Raw genomic sequence first — 9,747 nt, forward strand, 5'->3', positions numbered from 1 at the left:
CGGATGTCTTGCCTACATGTTCCTAGTATGTATGGGAGCACATGTGTACTCGGTGTGCTTGGAGTTCAGAAGAGTTCTTCTGGAACTTGAGTTACAAAATCTCTGTTACACATCTATATGGGCTCTGGGACTCGAACGTGGGTCCCGTACAATAACCGATGTTCTTTACTACTGAGCCAGCTCGGCAGCCCCCGCTGATTTCCTTAGAGATTGATTGATTGTCGGTTTTAAAAAGAGACATAGCAGAGCAGTGTGAAGAAGCAGCTTGAATGACCCCCTGACGGGCCAAACCCGCCCTTGCCGCTGTATCCCTGCGTTCAGCGCCAATGTCCCCCATTGACGCCATGCCCAAAAGAAAGGCGGAAGCGGATGCTAAAGGAGAAAAAGCCAAGATGAAGGAAGAGCCACAGAGAAGATCTGGAAGGTTGTCAAACAGCCCCTGCAAAGAAGAGAGAAAAGGTACCCAACGGGAAGAAGAGGAAAGCCTAACCCGTTAGAATGCGAACAATCCTGCAGAAAATGGAGACTCCAGAACAGACCAGATGCTGAAAGCTGAAAGTGCTGGAGATACCAAGTGTGCATTTTTGATAACTGTCTACTTCGGGTAATTGTACAGTCTGAAATCATATTTTTATCAAGTTTTATGAAAATGAAGAATTTTGTTTTACATTTTTTTTTAAGCTATGATGTTAGCACACAGAACACTTCATTGTTTTGTGGGGAGGAGCATGTATCACTAACAAAATGTCTTCCAAGCTGGACTGATGATGGAGAACATTTTTCCCTGATAACTTTGATTCCCTCTTTTGACCTCCAAGTCCACCAAGTATACACGTGGTACACATATATACTAAGTACATGAAGGCAAAACACCCATGTACATAAAATAAATGATTAAAATTTTTAAAAAGAAATTAGTAAGCCAATTTCCTGTTGGCACCCAGGAGAGTCATCCTGGTGTTGGCATATGTGGCCACCGTGGCACAAAATGCCTCGTGGTATGGGAAAACTCTAAATTCATTTCGGTATTCTCCTCCCCCTGTCCCCTGAACGTAGACACAGTTCTCTTAAAACCGGAGACCTGTTGGAACCTGCCCCCCAGAACTGGTTTTCCAGTCTGTTGGGCAATCTGGACTTTGCCGTGACAACACTGAGTGTCCTCAGGAGAACTGCAGTTCCTTTTTTAAAAGATTGTGGATCTTTGCGTTGATAATTCTTCCATCTTCATTTCATTTCCTGAAAGTCAGGGTCGGCTTGTGAAAAGCTGATAAACAACATCTTACTGTGACATGTCAACCCTCACTCTAAGCTACTTCCCCCTTTTCAAAGCATTGAATGAGGATTTCACTGGGTTTTATAGTGACTTTCTGATTTTGGTAGTCTATAACAAGAAGTTTGAAAGTTCTCGTATACTGCTAATGACTGTCTGCCCATGTCCTGCCTGAAATACCATGATTGTTTATGAAAAGTATCTGTAACAAAGATGGATACTTTCTTAAAAGCATAGATTTAAAAAAAATTAAAATCTCAAAACAATAAGAAGGCAACAATAATGTTATTCAATATTGATCCAAAGAGAGGAAATGAACAATTAGAACAAACTAGAGTGGACACACACAAGAAAATTTGACATGCAATAGAAGTGCCCCAAAAACAGAAAGGAAAAATATTATTCAACGATGCTAAAATAATTGATTTTCCACAAGAAAAATAAATCAATTTATATCTTGGTTACCTGTACAAATAAACATGAAACCAACAATGATAAAAGTTGGGTAGATTTCAGGCCTATTTGTAAAGAAACAAGAGCACATGAAACCTTTTAGAAGAAAATATTTTATGACGTTTTTGGATTGAAGATAAATCACAAAAAGCAAGAACCCAAAAGTTAAAAATCTAATAATACTGAATATATTAAACTGTAATCTTCTAAAACTCATATATAATTATGTGTATGTTAAAACATACATGTTATAATTAAAAGCAAAAAAGAAACCACATGTTTGAAGAATTAGCATTCTATCTAGATCATATATAAATAATAACTATAAACCAATAAGAATAAAAACAATATTTCAATAGATAAATAGGTGAATTATGGATATAGTTGGACAATTTGTGTATTATCAGAAAAAAAATGTGTGTGTGTGTGTGTGTGTGTGTGTGTGTGTGTGTGTGTGTGTGTGTATACCGTGTGTGTCTTTCTGCTTCTGGGATACCCCACTCAGGATGATCTTTTCTAGTTCCCACCATTTGCCTGCAAATTTCATGATTTCCTTGTTTTTAATTGCTGAATCTTATAAATGAAAGTGGAGTTAGTAAGACCTGGAGAGGACAGAAACTCCACAAGGAGAGCAACAGAACCAAAATATATGGTCACAGGGGTCTTTTCTGAGACTGATACTCTGACCAAGGACTATTCATGGATATAACCTAGAACCCCTGCTCAGTTGTAGCCCACGGCAGCTCAGTATCCAAGTGGGTTCTCTAGTAAGGGGAACAGGGACTGTCTCTGACAGAAACTCAATGGCTGGCTCTTTGACCACCCCACCCCCTGAGTGGGGAGCAGCCTTACCAGGCCACAGAGAAGGTCAATGCAGCCAGTCCTGATGAGACCTGAGAAGCCAGGGTCAGATGGAATGGAAGGAAGACCTCCGCTATCAGTGGACTTGGAGAGGGGCATGGGAAGAGATGAGGGAGGGAGGGTGAGATTGGGAAGGAATAGGGAGGGGGCTGCAGCTGAGATACAAAGTGAATAAACTGTAATTAATATAAAAATAAAAATTTAATTAAAAAATTATTTGGCTTACTTACATCATCTGTATCTTGAAAGGGTTGAACCAGATTTTTACTAAGATCCTTTATAAGCTACAAAATCCACCTCAAAAGCATCTTACAAGATCTACATCAACAAAAGCATGAACAATAATTTAAATTTCACTTAAGACTCATGTTGTATATATAAACATGTTTTTGTTTTGATCCCAGATGTAGGATATGGGACTGATTCAAACTGTCCACAGCAGCAAACTATTTGCCTGATGTATTAGGCTCTGAGGGGAGCTCTTGGCCAGCTGCAGATAGTGTAATTCTGAGACTCTGAGAAGGAATAAATGCCAGAGCCCACAGAATGTTGGGGACCTCTGAGAAAGAAGAATGCTGCTGGTGTCCACCCCAGCTGCTCCTGGTTGCTCTTTATGCAGTGTGACAAGAAGTTGGAGATATCCTCAAATGAAGATTGGACTTGCACCAAAGAACCAAGACCCTAACCAGAAGGAAGAAGCTAAAGAGAACTCTGAACGCTCTCCCCACTAACATTTTTTCTCTACTAGACAATATTGGGGTATTAGAAGGAATTGGGATGGTGAAGGGATAAAGATGACTAAGAAATGTGAATAAAATAGAGTTTAAAAAGTAATGCTAACAGACTCAAGAAAAAATTTACTTACATGATGTCATAGTTTAGGTTTCCATTGCTATGATACAACACCATGACCAAAATAAACTTGCTTTATTTCACCTTCTATGTCTCAACAGTGGCCCATCATAAAGAGAAGTTAAGGCAGGAAATCAAAGGCAAGAAACTAAGCAGAGACTATAAGGGAATGCTGTTTACTGGCTTGTTTCTTATGATGGTGTGCTGTACCAGTTGTGTTTTTTGATCAAACTGACACAGGCTAGAGTTATCTGAGAGAGTCACAACTGATTCGCCTGTAGGCAAGTCTAATTTGGGACATTTTCTTAATTAGTGATTGATGTGGGAGAGCTCAACTCAGTGTAGGTCATGCCACCCTTGAGTAGGCAGTCCTGAATTATAATAAGAAAGCAGGATGAACAAGCCAAGAAGAGCAAGTTATTTCTCCATGGCCTTTGCTTCAGTCCCAGCCTTAAGGTTCCTACCTTGAGTTCCTGCCCTTCGTGGTGAACTGTGATAGGACATATAAACTGAAATAAACCTTTTCCTCCCCAAGTTGCTTTTGGTTCTGTTTTTTTTTTTTTTTATCACAAAAAGAAATAATAAAGACAGTTGCTCAAGCCTCTTTTTTTTACAGAATTCAGAAATACTGCTCAGGGGATGGAACTGTCCACAATGGAATAGGCCCACCCATATCAACCATTAATCAATAAAATGCCCCACAAGCTTGCCCAAAGACCAATGTGATAAGGGATGTTTTCTCAATTGAGGTTCCCTCTTTCCAAATGACTCTGGCTTGTGTCAAGTTGACAAAAAGAATCTTACCACCCTTATCAACCTGGCACACTAATACATTACTAGTAAATGGTAACATTTCTGTCTTGCTTATCAACAAGATCTCATAATAATATGAATATCAATACTGCAATATGAAGCATTTCAACTTCTAAAGGTCTCACAGTCTTAAAAATTTAAACACTCTTAACAGTTCAGTCTCTTGAAAAGTTCAAAGTCTCTCTAAACCAGTGGTTCTCAACATTCCTAATGATTTGACCCTTTAATACAGTTTCTCGTGTTATGGTGACCTTCACCCGTAAAATTATTTTTGTTGATGTTGTATTCCTAACTGTAATATTGCTGCTGCTATGAGGTATAATGTAAATATTTGTGTTCTTTGATGGTCTTAAGCAGCCACTGTGAAATGGTCCTTTGAGCCCCAAAGGGTCCTGACACATAGGTTGGTAACCACTGCAAATATCCAACTATGAGCTCTTGTCAAATAAAAAAAAAAAAAAAACTAAATACTAACTTACTCCAATAATAAAGAACCAGGGCACAATTTCATTCAAATCAAAGTAAAACCCAAATCCAACAGAGAAAACAAGTTCAGTGACAATTTGAGACTGGCTCATCACCCTCTAGGCTTCAAAAGCCTTAGATAGTCCCACTTCCATGCACAAGACATATTCCTACCCATAGGCTCAGAACAGCTCCACTCCACAGCTGCTTCTGTCATTAGCAGTTATCCCATTATACAGGCATCTCCAAAATACTGAACCCTCTGCTTCAACCAGAGACTGGTGAGGTCTGTGCCTTCTCCAGTAGCCTCTCCTGGGCTCTCTTTGGAAACTCTGACCCTGCCATACGGTACAAAGCTTCAACTTTTCTTCATGACTCCTTCAGCACTGCAGGTTTTACTGCAACTGAAGTTGCACCTTTACCAATAGGCTCTCAAGGCTCCTCCTTGTTCCAAGATTCACCTGTTTGTTCCCCATGACCACTTCATGCCTTCAAAACCAGTACCACCTGGAAGTCTCCTATTCATTGCAAAGTTGAGCTACCAGTACATCGTACAGTATTGACTACCTCTGGACAAGAATTTCTGTGTGCTGACCCTGAGGAAACATTTCCCACATTTTGATTCAGTGGCCCTGGTCTCTTCTTAATCACGGCTGATTCTTCAACTCTGACTATTCTTGATTATCCCAGCAAAGCAAATGTTTCATGTCCGTGTCCCTGGTTCCTTGTCAATAAAAGCCTATTCTTCAGCTCCAGATGATCAGAAACACAGATTTTTAATTCACCATATTGATGAACCCAATAAAGTTTTTTAAAGAGTCTCAGAACTTCTCTCTGAAACTTCACAAGCCATGTTTTCATCATCTACAACATTGTCTTTTAAGTTTCCACAAGAGCTCATAAGTTACGAGTGCCCAATGGCTTTTCTAGCCCAATATTTCAAAGTCCTTCCACAGTTCAACCAAAAACATCATCAAGTCTATCACAACACTCCTGGTACTAATTTCTTTCTTAGTTTCCATTTTCACTGCTGTGATAAAACACCATGATCAAAAGCAACTTGTAGAGGAAAAAGCTTATTTTAGTTTATATGTTCCAATTACAGCCTACCACAAAAGGAAGTCAGGGCAGTTACTTAAGGCAAAGATCTGGGGGCAGGAACTGAAGCAGAGATCATAGAGGAGTGCTGTTTACTGGCTTGCTCTTTATGGCTTGCTCAGCCTGCTTTCTTGTATAACTCAGGACCTCCAGCTGAGAGGTGGTACTGCGCATGATGAAACAGACCATCTCATATCAACTATCCCACAGGTTTGCCCATGGGCCAATGTGGTAAGGGCATTTTCTCAGTTCATTTTCCTTCTTTCTAATGACTCTAGTTGTATCAAGTTGACAAAAAAAAAGGACAGATGCTGTTCTGTGCCTTCTCACACTATTCAATTCACCTTAATGTAACCATTATTATGTCAGATCCCATTGTTCTCGCTTTCAGGCCATATCCACCTTGACTCCTTTCTCAGTTGATTACAGAAAAATCACCTCCCCATCTGCAGCAACAACTATCCCCAAAGCAACCCATCTGCTGCTGCTTTGTAAATGCTACTTGGATAACCTCTCACTTTTCATAAAACTTTTGAGTGAGTCCTAATTTAATCACCGTTTAATTTTTATGCCCCTTCAGTGTAAGAAACCAAAACCAAATATTTATACCTTATGATGGGTACAAGCTTGGAGACAATGGCTGGAAGGATTCTAGGTATGATTTGGAAGTGGAGAGAGAGATGAAGAAGGCAATATTTTGAGGTTTCAGCATCAATATCTTGTCCTTCTCTCAAGAGCACTGCTATTTGCAAAACTAAGTTCCAAATACTGGTCACTTCTTCCCGATCATGCAGTTACTGGGATACAGGTTTGGACCAACTTGGGTCCAATATCTAGTTTTAGTCCATTTGTCTGCATATATGAAAACAAAATCACTGGGGAATCTACCTCGAGTCTTAAGTCCAATTTCCAGAAAGCAATAATTAGGAACAAAAAGGCACCCAAAGTATTGTTCTCTAGGCAATGCACACTATGACATAGGTCAGATGAGGAGAGTGTATCTGCCTGCTTTTCATTAACAGTTCAGAGAGTTTCATTCTGGAATCCTCACAATAGTATGTATTTTGAAAGTATTCCCAAATATTTCTTATTCTTAACATCCTGGAGATGGTTTGAACTCATTAATATTTATGTGCTAATGTCGAGCCACAAATTGGAGTGTTTTCTCCCATTGGTCTCATAACCCACTGGCAACTTTCAATATCCAGAAATATTTATTTCAATCTACTTTTAAAGATTACAATAAACTTTTTATGTGATAGCCTAACAAATTGAAGAAAATGGGCAGAGAATTCAAGGTATTGATTTATGATATTTGAGAGAGGCAAAATAGAACTATTTCTGAATGTCTGGTTTTAAAACTCAGCATGGAAACAACCAGGTTCAATGACTGACTTATTCTCATTCTTAAGATTTGAAAGCCAATGAATTTGCTGACTTTATAGGTACTTAGAATAACACATGGCTTTGTCATTGCAACCACACAACACACTCTAGTTCTATGACTTGAAATTCAAAGAGTTAAAAATCATGAAAGGTGTCTAGAGACCCTAGACACCCTAGACCCTAGCACCTAAGTGCTTTCTGTTCCCAGCACCCAGATCAAGCAAGTCTCACCTGTAACTCCAGCTCCATGGAATCTTCTACCCTCATCCGGCCTCTGTGGGCACCCACACACATATACACAGAAATAAAGATAAAATAACTGTTCTAGGACTTTCTGTCATTGAGAAAATCATCTCCTTTCTGATTGGAGCCTCCCGTTTGAATTGGATGGAATAACAAGTAAAGCTAGTCACAGACTCTTTAGTAATCAAATCCAACTTTGTCATCACTGCATGGTGACTCTAAATTGTCACTCAATACACACATGTGCATTTTCCAGTGGGATGTATTTCTATGACTCCTTGAAAGCAGCCTGGTTGGCTCCTGAATGCTGGTCTATTACTCCAGGATTCATAAGACCTGGTGCTCAACTTCCTGTCCAGTCTATAAACGCTTCAGCCCTACAGACTATCTTCTCACTACTTCTTTCTCGATGTCTTGAGCTCTATATTATATCGCAGTTCTTTAAAACAAATGTCTAAGAAGTCATTTTGAATAATTGAATACGCAGTTTTTCCATTACCTTATTTACAGATTACTTTCCTATTAGTGGAATGAGAACAGTATTGTGCTGTCTAAGAGTACAGGTACGTGTTTGTTTTCTTTCCTAATTAAAAAATTAAAAAGGCAGAAAAATGTTACTAGGAATCTTGGGCATTCCAAGTAGAGCCTTCATATGATACCAATCTATTAAAGTTTAAGATGGAAAATGACAAGGCTGGCAAGTTGTAAGGCTCGCAGCTGCCTAGAAGGAAAAGGGAGAATGAAGAAGAGGAGGAATGAAACCATGCTGCTTGTGAGGCAACATGAAGGTCAGTCACTGGTGGGAGAGACTTTAGAAAAAAGAGTAAGGAAACACCAAGCTAGAAACTGTAAGGGCATGCTTAGGCCATGGCCAGGGTCTGAAAGAAAAAGACAGAAGAGAAGAAAAAAAAATGTTATGCCTTTTTGACTCAGGCCTCAAAAAAATAGGCAGACTCAGCCAATGGTGTTTCCATGGGGACTGCACTAGGGGCCTGGATTTTGAAAAGTACATTATCTTAAGGTGACTCTCTCTCTTAAATATGGGAGATTCCCAATCTGTTGCACTTGGTTAACCCTTAAAGAATCAGACAAGGGCATGTGTAGTGACAATTCTGGAATGTTGATTTCTTTTCAAAACACACACATACACAGAAACACCATGAGAATATGTTTTTGTTTTAATTCCAGGGGTGGAGTTGTGGGGATGCTTTGGACTGTCCAGAGCAGCTGACTATGATTTGCCTCATGCTCTAGCAGAGGAGTGGTTTTGCCAGTTGCAGATAGTTTCTGCAATTGTGTGATGTTTGGAATTCTGGAAACTTTTCAGGGGGTATATAAACGCTAGGGCCCCAATAGGTGGGGTTGGTAATTTGGGGTCATGTAGGGAAGTCAGTTGAGGTTATTTAGTATTGTGCTCAAAGAAGAGAAAGAAAGAAAGAAAGAAAGAAAGAAAGAAAGAAAGAAAGAAAGAAAGAAAGAGAGAGAGAGAGAGAGAGAGAGAGAGAGAGAGAGAGAAAGAAAGAAAGAAAGAAAGAAAGAAAGAAAGAAAGAAAGAAAGAAAGAAAGAAAGAAAGAAGTTAGATTCAGAGATCTCTCTGTGTGTCTCTGTCTCTCTGTCTGTCTCTGTCTATCTGTCCATCTCTGCCTCTGCCTCTGTCTGTGTCTCTCTCTCCTCTAGTCTTCTTTCTTTCTCTAGCTATTGATAGGAGGTGAAACTGGTGGGAATTAAGGGTGAGAAAAAGAACTCACAAAGTAGCAAAAGTCTGGCTACAAGCATGTCTCCACCTACAGGTAGAGTCCATTCTTTACAGTGTTATGCAACAAGTTAACCATTCTTCAATACATTTAAAGGATAGTTTTAGGAGAGCTTGCCAAGCAGATGAGCTGATAAATATAAAGTAGATAAAAATGAAGTGGAAATTCAGACCCATTATAAAAGGATAAAAACTTAGAAGATGTACCTTCATTTACAACTCTACTGAAAGAAATTGCTTTGGTGTGAAGTCATTTTAAGCTTCTGGATGAAGTCACTTGCTGATCCTGCTACCACCTGAAGACCTACCAATAAAATGAGAGTGATATATCTGTACTCACAAGAGTAATTTGTAAAACTATGCTTGCTGTGGAAAACTGAGCCTGAAGGGAGGCGTGGTATAATATCTGGCTTCACCAATGAGCAGTTGACTCAAGAGTTTGAGGCATCATACCCATGTATGCTAAAGATAAATAAAATGAAAACTTATGCCACATTTTTTTACTATGTCTGGAACCATTCCAAGTCCTATCTTTTTGTTGATTATATGCTA

At 39.3% G+C, this 9,747-nt stretch overlaps 1 pseudogene; it reads left to right on the plus strand.

The window, feature by feature from the left end:
- The first annotated feature begins 344 nt into the window (after positions 1–344).
- LOC129673695 (non-histone chromosomal protein HMG-17-like) lies at positions 345–608 on the plus strand (annotated as a pseudogene).
- The last annotated feature ends 9,139 nt before the right edge of the window (positions 609–9,747 follow it).

The sequence above is a fragment of the Psammomys obesus genome, unplaced genomic scaffold (genome assembly GCF_907164565.1).
Source record: "Psammomys obesus unplaced genomic scaffold, mPsaObe1.curated_primary_1811, whole genome shotgun sequence".
Classification (NCBI taxonomy): domain Eukaryota; kingdom Metazoa; phylum Chordata; class Mammalia; order Rodentia; family Muridae; genus Psammomys; species Psammomys obesus.